The following is a 15,762-nucleotide window of genomic DNA, read 5'->3' as shown; positions in this document are numbered from 1 at the left end:
ACACACATATATATATATATATATATATATATATATATATATATATTATTGTCTTTTCAAATATTTTTCTTTCTGCTACACTTCCTACCTATCTCATGCAGGCCCAGCAACAAATACAATAGACCTTTTGAAATTGTTCACACATCTTGGAGGATATTTATCACATTTGACACTTTTTTTCTCTTATATCTAAGCTTGAACCACCACTCTCTCCTACTCAGTTTAAGGACCAGAATGCCCAGTAGTACAATGGATAATGTGTCTCGATATGGGTCAGAAGAATAAGAATGCCTAAAGAGATTCTCTTTTTTTCCACTAGCCCCAGAATAGAGTGACCCATGAGCCTGCATTTCAGGTGAGGGTGGTTCTCTCAGCTTTTCTGCCCTGCCCTCAGTCATGACTGTTTTGGTGAAGGCCCGTGGAGAATAATTGACAGTTCACTTCAAATTCCCTTTGTCAGTGATGATCCAGAGAAATGTGAACTATTAATTCAGCTATCCTTGGCCTTGAAAACTCATCAAGAGTATACTTACTTCCACTTACCCATATCTGTGATAACTTCTTCCAAATTTCTATCAAGGCTGATGGCAGCCATGATCTTTTTTTTTTTTTTTACCATATTTTATTTTTTATTATTATTTTTTTCTATGCTTTAATATAATTTTTATTTTTTATAAACATACATTTTTATCCCCAGGGGTACAGGTCTGTGAATCACCAGGTTTACACACTTCACAGCACTCACCAAAACACATACCCTCCCCAATGTCCATAATACCACCCCCTTCTCCCAAACCCCCTCCCCCCAGCAACCCTCAGTTTGTTTTGTGAGATTAAGAGTCACTTATGGTTTGTCTCCCTCCCAATCCCATCTTCTTTCATTGATTCTTCTCGTACCCACTTAAGCCCCCATGTTGCATCACCACTTCCTCATATCAGGGAGATCATATGATAGTTGTCTTTCTCCGCTTGACTTATTTCGCTAAGCATGATACGCTCTAGTTCCATCCATGTTGTCGCAAATGTCAAGATTTCATTTCTTTTGATGGCTGCATAGTATTCCATTGTATATATATATACCACATCTTCTTGATCCATTCATCTGTTGATGGACATCTAGGTTCTTTCCATAGTTTGGCTATTGTGGACATTGCTGCTATAAACATTCGAGTACATGTGCCCCTTTGGATCACTACGTTTGTATCTTTAGGGTAAATACCCAATAGTGCAATTGCTGGGCCATGATCTTTCCTAGAAGGATCCTTTCATTTCTAGATTTTAGATCATTAATGTCTTTCTTTCCTCACCTTTTGATGGGCTAAAAACTGTATGGCTTTGTAGATTACCTGGATTATTGTCATTGCTACTTGATGTTCTCTTGAGGTTTGCTACTTTCTGTGTAGAAAGACAGGTCTGCTTTTTAACTCTATTTTCTTTTTACATTGTGCAAATTTTATAATCCACACATTAGTATATTATAAACAAAATATTTATTTAGGGGTCTAATTAGTCTTTCTGTGGTTGATAAAGTGTCTACTATCGAAGTCTGGATACCGTGTTAGTCAAAATTGACTAAACTATGCATAGGTAGACAATAAACTCTAAAATCTCCACAACTTTGATAAGCAGAGATTTATTTCTGATAACAAAGACAGTTTATATATAGAGAAATTGTTTTTTTCATGCCTCAGAAATCTGAGCTGTTCCCATCATGAACTTCAGAAAGTTATAATTTCAGTATTAAACCATATTTTTAAAGAATCAAGTCTTGAAGTCTTTTAGGTCACATCAGGTCGCCATATTGTTTTGGTCAGAGCTCAGTTTCATGGTACTAATATGACTGGGTGAAAAGAGTCTTTTTATCTCTCCATGTATTTAAAAACAGCATTTTTTTCTGCTGAACAGTAATAATAATAATAATAATAGAAATACTGTTATTTTATAGTCTTTCTTTTTTATTATAATTCCAGAACAGTTAGCATACAATACTATATTTGTTTCATGTGTATAATATAGTAATTCAACAGTTTTGCACATTATTCAGTCCTCAGCCTTGATGAGTATGCTCTTAATCTCCTTCACCTATTTCACCCATCCTCTCTCCCACCTCCCCTCTAGTAACTACTAGTTTGTTCTCTATAGTTGAGTTTGTTTCTTGGTTTGTCTCTGTTTTACTTTTTCATTAGTTCTGCTTCTTAAATTCCACATGTAAGTGAAATTTTGGTATTTGTTATTCTCTGACTTATTTTACTTAACATTATTCTCTCTAGGTCCATCCATGTCATTGCAAATGGCAAGATTTCAATCTTTATTATGGCTGAATAATATTCCATCTTATTTATATATACCACACCTTCTTTATCCATTCATCAGTCAGTAGACATTCAGGCTGCTTCCATAATTTGACTGTTGTAAATAAAGCTGCAAAAAATGTAGGGGAGCATATAACTTTTACAATTGCGTTTTCATATTCTTTGGTTAAATCCCCCCATAGTGGAATTACTGGATCCTGTGGTAGTTCTATTTTTAATTTATTGAGAAACCTCCCTACTGTCTTCCACAGTGGCTGCACCCGTTTGTATTCCCACCAACAAACAGTGCGTGAGGGTTACTTTTTCTCCACATCCTTGCCAACACTGCTTGTTTCTTGTATTTTTTATTTTAGCTATTCTGACAGGTGTGAGGTGATATCTCTTTGTGATTTTGATTTGCATTTCCTTGATGATGAGTAATATTGAGCATCTTTTCATGTGTCTGTTGGACATTTATGTAACTTTTTTGGAGAAATGTTCGTGTCTTCTGCTCATTTTTATTTGGATTATTTGTGGGATTTGAGGTGTTGAATTACATAACTTTATATTTTCGATACTAACCCTTTATCAGATGTGTACTTTACAAATATTTTCTCCCATTTAGTAGGTTGTCTTTTAATTTTGTTAAAAATTGATTCCTGTTGTGCAGAAGCTTTTTATTTTGATGTAGTCCCAGAAGTTTATATTTGTCTTTAATTTCCCATGCCTCAGGAGACATATCTAGAAAAAAAATTGCTGTGTCCAGCGTCAGAGAAATTACTGCCTGCACTCTTTTCTAGGATATTTATGGTTTCAGATCTTGCATTTAGGTCTTTAATTCACTTTGAGTTTATTTTTGTATGTGGCGTAAGAAAGTGGTCCAGTTTTATTATTTTTCACGTCCATACCCTGATTCCCAACACCATTTGTTGAAGGCACTCTCTTTTTTTCTGGAACATATTCTTGCCTTCTTTGTCAAAGTTTAATAGACCAGATAATTATGAGTTTATTTCTGGACTCTCTATTCTGTTCTTTTGATCTATGTATCTGTGTTTTGTGCCAGTACCATACTGTTTTGATCACTAAGCTTTCTAATATATCTTGAAATCTGAGATTGTGATACCTTCAGTCTCATTCTTCTTTTTCGAGATTGCGTTAGCTGGTCAGAGTAATTTGGGGTTCCATAAAAATTTCATTATTTGTTCTAGTTCTGTGGAAAATGATACTGCTATTTTGATAGGAGTTGCATTAAATCTGTAGAGTGCTTTGGGTAATATGGACATTTTGACCTGATTTATTCTTTCAGTCCATGAGGATGAAATTTTTTTTCCATTTGTGCCATCTTCAATTTCTTTCATCCATGTTTCACAGTTTTCAGAGTCCAGGTCCTTCACCTCCTTGGTTAAGATTATTCCTAGCTATTTTATTATTTTTGGTAAAATTGTAAATGTAACTGCTGTTATAATTTCACTTTCTTCTGCTTCATTATTAGTGAATAGAAATGCAGTGGATTATTGTATATTAATTTTGTATCCCACAACTATACTGAATTCATTTATCAGTTCTAGTAGCTTTTTGGTGGCTTCTTTAGGTTTTTTTTTTTTTTTCCTTAAGATTTATTTTAGAGAGAGAGAGAGACACTGACACTGCGAGACAGAGGGAGAGGGAAAGAGAAATTCAGGCAGACTCCATCCTGAGCCTGGAGCCTTAAACTGGCTTCAACACAGGGCCCAATTCCATGACCCTGAGATCATGACCTGAGCAGAAACCAAGAGTTTGACATTTAACCGACTGAGCCACCCAGGCGTCTCTATTTAGATGTTCCTATACATAATATCATGTCATATGCAAATAGTGAACATTTCACTTTTTTTTTTTTTAACCAATTTGGATGACTTCTTGTTGTTGTTGTTGTTTTTGTGCGATTGCTATGGCTAGGACTTCCATTGCTATGTCAAATAAAACTGGTGAGAGTGAATATCCTTGTCTTGTTCCTGATCTCAGGGGGATAGTTTCTAAATTTTTCACCATTGCCTATGTTTGTTATGGGTTTTTCATATGTGACCTTTATTATATTGAGGAATATTCCCTTTAAACCAACTTTGTTAATGGTTTATATCATAAATGGGTGTAGTACTTTGTCAAATGTTTTTTTCCTGCATCTATTGAAATGATCATATGCTTACGTGGTGAATGTGGTGTATCACATTGATTGATTTGTGAACACGGAGCCACCCTTACATCCCAGGAATAAATCCCACTTGATAGTAGTGAATTTTTTTTTTTTAATGTATTGTTAGATTAAGTTTGCTAGTATTTTGTTGAGAAATTTGGCAGCTGTGTTCATCAGGAATACTGGCTTATAGTTCTCTTTTTTAGTGATGTCTTTATGTGGTTTTGGTGTCTGGGTAATGCTAGCCTCATACAGTGAAGTTTGAAGTTTCCCTTTTCTATTTTTTGGAATCTTTTGGGAAGATTAAGTATTAACTCTTCTTTAAATGTTTGGTAGAATTCACTGGTGAAACAATCTGGTTCTGGACTCTTGTTTGTTGTGAGTTTTTTTATTACTGTTTCAGTTTCATTGTCAGTAATCGATTCAGAATATCTGTTTCTTCCTGATTCAGTTTCGATAGTTTATATATTTCTGAAAATTTATTACTTTTTTTAGCTTGTCCAATCTGTTGGCATATAATTGTCTATGATATTCTTTTGTAATCCTTTGTATTTCTGTGGCGTTGGTTTTTATTTCTCTCCCGCTTCTCATTTTATGAATCAGAATTTGTCAATTTAGTTGATCCTTTAAAAGAACTAGCTCCTGGTCTCATTGATCTGTTCTATTATTTTTGTTTTTAGTTTCTATTTCATTAATATTTATTCTAATTATTATTTCTTTCTACTGACTTGGGGATTATTATTTCTTTCTACTGGCTTGAGGATTTTTCTTTTTCTTGTTACTTTATAAAGTTGTTTATTTCAGATTTTTCTTGCTTTTTGAGAGTAGTCTGCATTGCTGTAAACTTCCTTCTTACAAGTGTTTGTCACTTCCCAAAGGTTTTGCACCATTGTGTTTTCATTTTCATGTGCCTGCATGTATTTTTGGATTTCCTCTTTAATTTCTTCATTGACATATTCACTGTTTAGGAACATGTTGTTTAGCCAGCATGTATTTGTGTTTGTTCCTGTTTTTTGTTTGTGTGTGTGTGTGTCCATACATGCATGTGTAGTTGATTTGTAGGTTCATAGCTTATGGTGAGAAAACAACTATGATAGGATTTTAATCTATTTGATTTCTGGGGGACTTGTTTAGAATCTGTTCTGGATATGTGATCTATTCTGGAGAATGTTCTATGGGCACTTAAAAATAATGTATATCCTGTTGTCTTGGGATGGAATGTTCCGAATATATCTCTTAGATTTTCTGGTCCAATGTGTCACTCAAAGCCACTGTTTACTTGTTAATTTTTTGGATCATCCTTCCATTGATGTAAGGGAGTGTTAAAGTCCTCTACTGTTATTGTATTACTGTTGATTCCTTCCTTTGGGTTTGTTATTAGCTGTATTATATATCAAGTGCTCCCATGTTGGGTACATAAATATTTACAATTATTATATTTTCTTGTTGGATTGTTCCTTTTATGACTGTATAATGTCCTTCTCTGTCTTTGTTACAGACTCTGTTTTCAGTTCTATTGTGTCCTATATAAGTATTGCTACCACAACTTTCTTTTCACTTCCATTTGCATGGAATGCAATGCTTTTAATGCCTTACCTTTCAATCAACATGTGTCTTTAGGTCTGAAATGACCTCTTGCAGGCTGCATATAGATGGGTTTTGCTTTTTGTGCCTTCCATCACTCAGTGTGTCTTGATTGGAACATTTAGTCCATTTGCATTCAAAGGAATTATTGATAGGTATATACTACTATTTTGCTACTTTTATGATTGTTTTTGTAGTTCTTCTATGGTTTGTTGGGTTTCTTTAGTAATATACTTGGATTCCTTTCTCTTTATTTTTTACATATCTATTACTGTTTTTTTTTATTCGTGCTTAACATAAGGTTTATATATAACATGCATATAATAGTCTATATTTTGCTGTTTGGCTATGTTTGAACCCATTCATTATTCCTCTCCCCTCACATTTTAGGTGCATGGTGTCATATTTTACATCCTTTTATTTTGTAAATCCATGACTGACTTTTATAGATATATTTATTTTTGGTGCTTTTACACATGCTACTTTTCTTACTCCTATTTTTGGTGTTTCTCTGCATTCTAAGAACCTACTTTAACATTTCTTGAAGGGCTGGTTTAGTGTTCATGAACTCCTTTAACTTTTGTCTTGGAAAATAATTTCTCCTTCTATTCTGAATGATAGCCTTGCTGGATAGAGTATTCTTGGCTTCATGTTTTGTTTGTTTATTTGTTGTTTTGTTTTGTTTTGTTTTTACTTCTTTTGGCACGTTGACTATACCACACTGCCCTCTTCTGGCCTGGAACATTTCTGCTGAAAAATTTGCCAATAGCCTTATGGGATTTCCCTTGTATGTAACTGTTTTCTCTTCCTGCTTTAAAATTCTCTCTTTATCAGTACTTTTTTTTTAAAGATTATTTATTTATTTTTCAAAGAGAGAGAGAGAGAGAGAGAGACAGGGAGCACACACAAACAAAGAGAGCAAAGGCAGAGGGAGAAGCAGGTTTCCTACAGAAAGAGGAGCCCAGTGCAGGACTTGATCCAGGACCCCAGCTCATGACCTGAGCCAAAGGCAGACCCTTAACCAACTGAGCCACTCAGGCATCCCAGTACTTTTCCTTCTCTACTTTAATGACTGTGTATCTTGGTGTGGACCGCTTGGGTTGGTGTTGTCTCCTTGACTCCTGTATCTGGATTTCTCTTTCCTTTCCCAGATTTAGGAAATTTTCAGGTATTATTTCTTCAAATGAATTTTCTGCCCTTTTTTTTCCCTCTCTTCTCCTTCTGGGATCCCTGCAGTGCAAATGTCATTACAGTTGATGTTGTTGCTGTGCTCCCTAAGTCTATTTTGATTTTTTGTTATTATTTTTTCTCTCTCTTATTCAGATTGACTGCTTTCCATTACTCTGTTCTCTGCATTGCTGAGCCATTCTTCTGCTTCCTTTGGTATACCATTTCCTTCTTCTAGTGTATTTTTAGTTTAGTTATTCAGTTCTTTAGCTCTCATTGATTCTTTTTATGTTTTCTCTTTCTTTATTGAGGGCTTCACTGAAGTTCTCCACTCTTAAGTCCAGTGAATATCTTTATGACCATTAGTTCAAATTCTTTATCAGCATGTTACTTATTTCTGTTCATTTAGCTCTCTTGCTGTGGTTTTGTCGGATTCCTTCATTTGAGACATATTCCTCTGTCTCCTCATTTTGTCTCTCTATATCTGTTCTTTTGTGTTAGAAAAGTCAGCTACATTTCCTGCTCTTGCAAGTAGACCTTATGAAGGAGAGGTCCTATAACACCCTGCTGCACAGTGTCCCCTGTTCACAGAACCTGGTACTTTAGAGTTGCCTCATGTGTGTTGTTTGGACCCTAATGTTGTGGCTGGGCCATTTTTGCCTTTAGTCCAGTTGTCTGCAGTGGCTTTCTTTACCTGTTGTGGGCAGGGCTGTTCCCTCTGTTGTTAGCAGTCCAGTGGGGGGCTACCTTGTGTTTAAATTGAGTTAGACCAGGAGTTTGCCAGACATGGAGTAGCACCAGACTTCAGGGCACTTCCCTGTATTGTCCCCTGAGAATTGTTTTGTTGATAAGCAGGACCTACAATCAGACAAGATATCTGCCCCTCAGCCTCCTGCTAGGACTGTAGTTGGCGCGGTGTTTGTGGTCATCTGCTCCTCTCCCTGGGCTGGAGTCACTTTGGAGTGCTGTTGGTCCCTCTTGGAACTACTTGTACACTGTCAGGTTTGGCACCAATGACACTGGAGGGAGCAGGTCTGCAGGAGGGGCGTCTGGTACATGGTGCCAGTAAGTTCTGCACAGGTCCGTTGCAAGAGGGTACCTAAAGCTGCTGGGGGCCAAAGCAGGCTGGTTGGGAAAAAGCAGATCCACAGAAAAATTCAGGTGCAAGGCACCTAGTGTTAGCATGTTTTATGTAGGTCTGTTGTGGGCAGAGACCTGAAACCAAAGCCCAGGTGGAGGGGGCATATCTACAGGAGAGCACAGGTAAATGGGTCACACTGTCACACTGTTAGCAAGTTGGATTCCAAGTGTTTGCACTGTGCCAGTTCCAGCAGATATCCTTTTATCTAGGCTGGGGGTCAGGGGAGAGAAATAGTGTCTGTCAGCACCTTTGTTCCTGGAGAAGTTTCCCAGGGATCCCTGCTCCACTCTGAGATTAGTAAACAAATCTCCTTACCATATACCTGAGGCATTTTTCAAACTATTGTCTCTATGCTTTACCTCTGAGGGGCTGTTTGTTGTGGTGTCTCTTTAGAACAGAGACTTAGTTTCCTCTTACCCTCCTGCCTCTCCCAGAGCTAAGCCACTGAATTTTAAAGTTCCAGGTATTAAGCACCAAATGATTGTAAGAACTTGCAAAATCTGGCCCCTATGTTTTAGAGCCAAATGTTATAGGGATTCATCTTTCTGGTGTAAGTTTCCCATGCAGGGGCTGGTTGGTGTGAGAGAATGCCCCCCACTCCCACTCCCCCCATACCCTTGGTATCCCTCTGGCCCATGAACAATCCCACAAGGCCCTTTAGCTCCAGGCTCTTTCTCCATTCTTGTCCTCTTCCATGTGGACTTTTCTGTACATTTAGCTATGGACAGGCTGTTCTGCCAATCTTTGGCTTGTTTTCTAGGTTATTTACACTCATATAATTTTTATCTAGTGGTACTGTTGGGACACAGTGAGCTTAGGGTCCTGCTACTCTGCCATCTTCCCCGGAACTCATAGGAATACTTTTTATTTTTTATTTTTTTCCAGATTGTATTTATTTATTTGAAAGAGAAAGAGAACACACACATGAGTAAATGGGGGTAGGGATAGAGGGGGATGGAGAAGAAGAGGGAGAGAGAATCTGAAGCAGACTCTGCACTGAACAAGAAGCCCAGCTCAGGGCTTGGTCCCATGATGGTGAGATCATGATCTGAGCTGAAACCAAGAGTTAGACCCTTAATTGACTGAACCACCCAAGTACCCCTTTAGGAATAATATTCTTAACAATGAAACTATATTGTTTCTGTCATTCTATTACTATGCAATAACACCCCATTTTTCTTTGATCAACTAACCTATTTTTAGTCTTTTTCTATTTGTCTGTGTGTGATTATATTTCATAAAACAGTTGTTTCTTGTTCTTATATTTAACTTCAATCTATAGATTAGTAAATTTAATCCTCTAATTTGCCAATGTAATAAGGTTCTTACTCTGATTTACAAATAAGAAAAAGTTAGAATACATTTCAGTTACAAAATTCAAATCCATTTCATTTAAAAACTTGTTGGACCAAATTTCATTTCTGTGTACTTAATCAATACACTAAGAAATGCTATGTGTAATCTTACATCTTTTGGGGTTGTATGTACCTTCTGGTTCACACTTTATGAAAAATGTGTTTTGGAATCGATTGTTTGCTTTTATAAAAGCCAAGATTTTCCAACCATTTCTTGCTCCTTTATAAATCAAGTGCAATACATTCTAGGAAGAGATCACCATGACAGGTGCTGCGTGTGAGAATGTACGTGAAGGTTCCCTTTTGAACATGTAAAAACAACCCCTCCCTATTTTTTTCTTTTTTATTCCAATAAACTGTAACCTCCTCGAACATAGGAAATTGTCTGGCTCACCCTAAGTATTTAAGAAATTTCTAATGAATGGGTGCTAAGTGAGAATAATAATAAAAAAACCAGGAAAGGACAGAAAAATAGTAACTTAGGTCAAGATCCCCATAGCAGACTAAAAGGGTGATTCATCTGCAAGTGATTTTTTATGGGAGGACTCTGGAAGTAACCATAGGGATTTGTGGGGAACAGAGCAGGAAAGGAAAGGAAATCAGGCAAGGATATGATTTCAGGCAAAATCCCAGCCTCAGTCTGATTCTGGCAATGGATACCTGGAACATGAGTCATACTTCAGTTTTTTGTTGTTGTTGTTGTTGTTGTTGTTTTTTTTTTTTAATTTTTGTTTATTTTCCTGACTGGAGGCAAGGATGCTGGGCTTTCATGCTCTAACCCCCGTGACTGTATCCTTCCAGCAGTCTGGGATTCAGACTTCACTGTTGACCTGCTCTTTGTATGAAGGCTTGGTGCTTGCATAGCTCAAGGGAGGCACTCCTGAAAGAACGTCACGTGGGGGCTATTAAAAACTATGTGAAGGCACAGAGGCACCAGAAAGAAGCCTACAGGATAAGTAAGTGTTCTGAAAACGTCGGGGCAGAGCATAGATTGTATCTGCTGCAAGTGACAAAAAGCATTTGATAGCCAAGTAAGAGACAGATCAAATGCTGTAGGTGCCCACTATGGACAGCAGGGGAGGCAGGGAATTTTGACAGGGTGAAGGTAGGGAAAGAGAGTTTTTTGCAGTGAGGGGAGAGTATACTGATATACCAGCTATAATTTAAGACTACTACTAATGACTCACTAGTGGATGGTAAATACCTACTTTGTTTTCTCCAAAAATTATTTTTATATTCTTATTCATAGAAGTGTTTTATTATAAATATTAGTAAAATTGACCAAAGTATATCAATTTTTTTTTTGATTGGCTAAAAGAGAAAATAAAATTGCCTTTCACCAAACAGGTAAACACATTTTTCTCTTTAAACATGTAAGGCTGAGGGGGAAAAAGAAACATCCTACAGTAGATTCAATTCCAGTCAATCCCCAGTCAGATTAGTTTCAGACTTCTGGTGTCTTACTGGTGATGAGCTAATGCAATTAGGTGCCTGAAGCTTGTCATTTTCTTCTTAATAGGCTTCTGGGTTTGCCTACAGCTTCCTTAGCTGGAGAAGACTGTAATTCACTTGACATCAGTGGGGTATTTATAGAAAATTGGCTCAGGAACTGCAACCTATATAAAACCGGGCTCTTTTATTTCCTGTATGAAGACGTGTTTGCTGAAAATCTGTATGTGTTTGAACTGGAACGTGTAAGTTGACAAGCTATTTCCCTCTTCCTTTTATATCAGGTTAATATCCCATGTTCTCAAAATTGTAGGACAAGTTTTAACTCTGAAAGTTGGTTTTCCCACAAGAGGTTATAATTACTGTTTTTGACTTTGCCCCTGTCACCTTTATCCTTGTTCAATATCCTGTTTCATGTCCATCCCCTCTCCTCCCACAGGAAGGCTACTTTTCATTTCATCATTTTCTTAAGTACAGAAATGCGTTTGGCTCTTAGTTGCATGATTCTCTAAGTTTGGCTCACACATGCCTGACAAATTTACTCTTGAGTTGCATTAGTCAAAGTGCCGTAATTTATAATGCTAACAATTATTATTATTTCACTGTATCTCATGTCCTTGTATTATCTAAAGATATATTTAGAATTGTTTAATCTCAATACTTAAAAACTTAAAACATAAAATTAGGAGATTTATTGAAATCATGGGTTGAAATATGTCAGTTTTCTTTTTTTTTAAAGGTTTATTTATTAATTTATCTGATAGAGAGAGAGGGCACAAGTAGGCAGAGCAGCAGGCAGAGGGAGAGGGAGAAGCAGGCTCTCCACTGAGCAGGGAGCCTGATCCGGGGTGAGATCCCAGGGTGAGATCCCAGGACCCTGGGATCATGACCTGAGCTTAAGGCAGCCGCTTAACCAACTGAGCCACCCCGGTGCCCCTCTGTGTCAGTTTTCTTTACGGTTCATCATAATCATTAAAGTAAAGTATTTTTGTTGTTGTTTTAAAAATATTTGTTATTTTAAAGTCAGAGAATTTTCTTTTGCCTTCCTTATCTTAGCAAAAAAATGTGCCTAGCATTCAGAGAAAGTGTCTTCCATTTTCCTTCAGATTTTATTGGGATGCTTTTGATATTTAGTCTGTAAATCTTTTTTTGACTATTTAATGGGTTTAGAGTCATTCTACCCTCAATTATAGATCTTAAAGCATGTGAATTTGAGCATCCTCTCTTCACCCAAATGTCCTCATCTCTAATTGAGGATAATGAAAGGACCTACTCATGAGTTTGTGGAGATTAATGAGATAATGCCTATAAAAATGATTGCCCCATAGATAGTAAGAACTCATAATGATAGTTATTATTATTATAGTCAAGTTAATATTTAAGTGAAAGCTAAATTTAAATTCTCTACCACCATGATCTAGAAAAATAATTAATATGAATTACTAGATATTTGTCGCAAATATATTTTACTATACCCAGTGACCTATTGGCACCCTTCATTCAGGAGAAACCCACAATTTCTGTTACCCAAATCTGAGCCTCTGGCTGTTAGTTTTATGTTTTATAATTGGCCTGACATTGCAATCCAATCTTCCTGGAGAGCTGAAATAAGAGATAGTTATGCAGTCTGGGTGTTCTCTTGAACGGTGAATACGTACTCTTCTAATCGTTGAATAGACACAGACGTGAAGCATTGAGAAGTGTGAATTGTGAAGAGCTATAAACAAGATGGAAGCAAATAGAGAGGCAGGAATTGGAGAAAGCGCAGGCTGCGTTGGTAATGGTTTCACTGATGTCTGATTTGTTCTAGATTTGTGTCCGCTGAGTACCCAGAAGGGAAGCACCATTCCTCATACGCATGCCCTCCTCGCCTGCCTCACGCTTGTTTCTATGTCATCATTCTCCTCCTCCCTCTTCGTCTCCTTCTCTCCCCAAACCCCATCCTGGTCTCCTGCGCTTTCTCCTTCTCTGGCTGAGACTAATTCATACATTTTTGTGTTACTTGCAGTCTTAAAACCACAAGAATTTAAGATAGGTACTTCTTAGTAACCAAGAGATAGTTTGAGACTTTGCAAGTCCTTTTTTGAAGTAACAGGAATTAGATTTTTATTCAGAATTTAACCATACCAACTGAATGCCTCGGGTGGATCAGACATTTGTACGTATATGAACTAACACTATTAGCAATCCTAAAAGGTATATATCATCATCCTTATTTTATAGTGAGGACACAGAAGCTCAGAAAGGTTAAGTTCTTTTTCCAAGATCACGTATGTGATATGTGTGATTCAAATCTTGGTGTCTGGACTTATTCCACCTAATTCTCCTGCTAGTCCTGTTAAGGGCTCAGTGGGCCCAGAAAAGGGACTTTATAGATATCTTTCTTAATTTCATGTGTAATACTTAGGCATACCTACCACTCAGAGTAAGTGATGAGCACACCATTTAATTCACGGAACTACAGAAAACATCACTCTAGGTATTAATACTAAATTAGTGTCAGGCAACAGTATGAAGATGCAGACCTCTGCTTCATTCTTCCCTTGGTATCAAATGCCTTGTGATCAAGGCATTACTCAGTTGGTATCAGTTGGTATTTCTTCCCTTGGTATCAAATGCCTTGTGATCAACTGCCTTACTAAGTTGACTTTATAATCATGATTCTTCTACTTAGCTTATAACTTCCAAAGTTTCATGGTGCCTGTTATACAGTGGGATGCAGTCTGAGTCATCTGTTTATTTATTTATTGCTGTTTTATTGTATTACCAGAATAATCAATCTGTCTACTTTCATGCACCTTAACCATTTCATTCACATTGTTTTTTTTAGATGTTGACAGTTAATATGTAAGTTATGTATAGAACTTTTCAGTAAATCGTGAACTTCATTATATTTTCTGGTCAATCCTACTGAGGAAATGAAAATTTTCCCAGCTGGTAATCAAGAAGCAATGTTCCTAATGTAACATAACAATGTGTCCAACAAGACTGATAGACCGTAGACTAGGCCAAGGAGTAATCCTCCAAATGACTAACAGACCATGTTTTAAGATATCACTACTTCCTCACCATTTACAAACATAGGCCCTACTTAAATCTTTGCAGCTTGAGGACAAACATTATTGCAGTATGACATTACTGAATTGTTTCTGGTTCTTCATAATATCCATTCCTGAATAGGCCCCCACTTCGCTAACCCTTTTTCAGAATCAACTAGCACATGCCCAGACCTTCTACAACCTATAAAGAGCCCCTCCCATCTCTCCAGAGATAGTTGTTGGGCTTCAATCTTACTAGTAAATAATTTGACCTTCCTTATTCCTTTGAGCCTGATTTCTGTACTTACATCTGGGATTCTCATTTCTTCATGCCAGATTTCCAGATCATCTTGAGTGAGTGAAATGCTCACTTCTTTAAGCTTAAATTCATAATTGCGTTAGTGAATATTGACAACGTATCCTCTATTCATTACCTCATTGATAGCAGATGACACATTTCTGTTTCTCATGACCTTTCATTGTGTAAGCCTTTGAACAGATGGGAAAGGAAAAATGCAAGGACTTAGTGGGAGGCATCACCAACACCAAAGTCAGTGCCTTTAGCAATTTGCTTTTGCATGTTACAGAAACATACATTCTATGCAGAGACATCTCCAATTTGATTTTTTTTTTTTAAAAAAAAAAGGTATTTTAGTTTCACATACTTTCCCTTTTACATCATTTTCACTTTTCTTTTTCTATGAAAGCCAAGTTACTCTCAATTTCTTCTGGAAACTTTTTTTTTCCCCCTTAGCATTTCCTTCCAGAGCCCCCAACTCACTTTCAGGAGTGACACTGATGGGAATTTCCTTGTGCTAATGTCACATGACATTCTTTGGAATTAGGACATGAAAAACTATTGTAATTATTATGAAATTGATGACTTCATTGACAAGGCTCATTCTCTTAATTATTCTTTGTGAATTTAGATTTTTCACAAATTGTCTTGATTTAAAATGCACTACTCTTCCACTGATGTATGTTCATTTTTGTTGATGTATTACATCTCTTCTGATTTCAGCAGACTTTCTCTTCAGCAACTTCTAATTACTACAGAATTTCTTGAAATATCCCATTTGTGCTGTTTGCAATATGCTAGGACTCAGGACAGTATTTTATGACTTTGTGCTTATTCTTAGTATGAACAAAATGTGCACTAAATATTGGAATGGTTTTTGCCTGAACTCCAGTGAGTTTGTGCTTAGTTTTGATGTTTTCATCATGACAGACTGTGCAGAATTTAATATCTGAGGGATGGATGAAGGAGAGAAAAATAAGAAAAATCATACTAAAACTAAAGCAAACCAACAACCTGGCAACAGGATGTTGTTTACCTATAACGGGGAACGTGAATATCCTATATAAAGTCATTTATACATTGATATCCACAACAATGATCCTTTATGACATTTTCAGATGTAAGGGATGGAAAAACACTAATTATTAGGTAGTAGTTTGGATTCATTTCATATTTTTGTAAGCTTGACAATATTTCTGATTTATTAAAGCGCAAAGGTTTTGACTTACTAACTTTTTTATCTATCTAGTTCTGATTTATTAAAGT

This window comes from Mustela putorius, unplaced genomic scaffold, assembly GCF_011764305.1.
Source record: "Mustela putorius furo isolate JIRA1106 unplaced genomic scaffold, ASM1176430v1.1 tig00004033_pilon_pilon_pilon, whole genome shotgun sequence".
Lineage (NCBI taxonomy): Eukaryota > Metazoa > Chordata > Mammalia > Carnivora > Mustelidae > Mustela > Mustela putorius.
The sequence above is the reverse complement of the archived record's forward strand: the minus strand, read 5'-3'. Positions refer to the sequence as shown.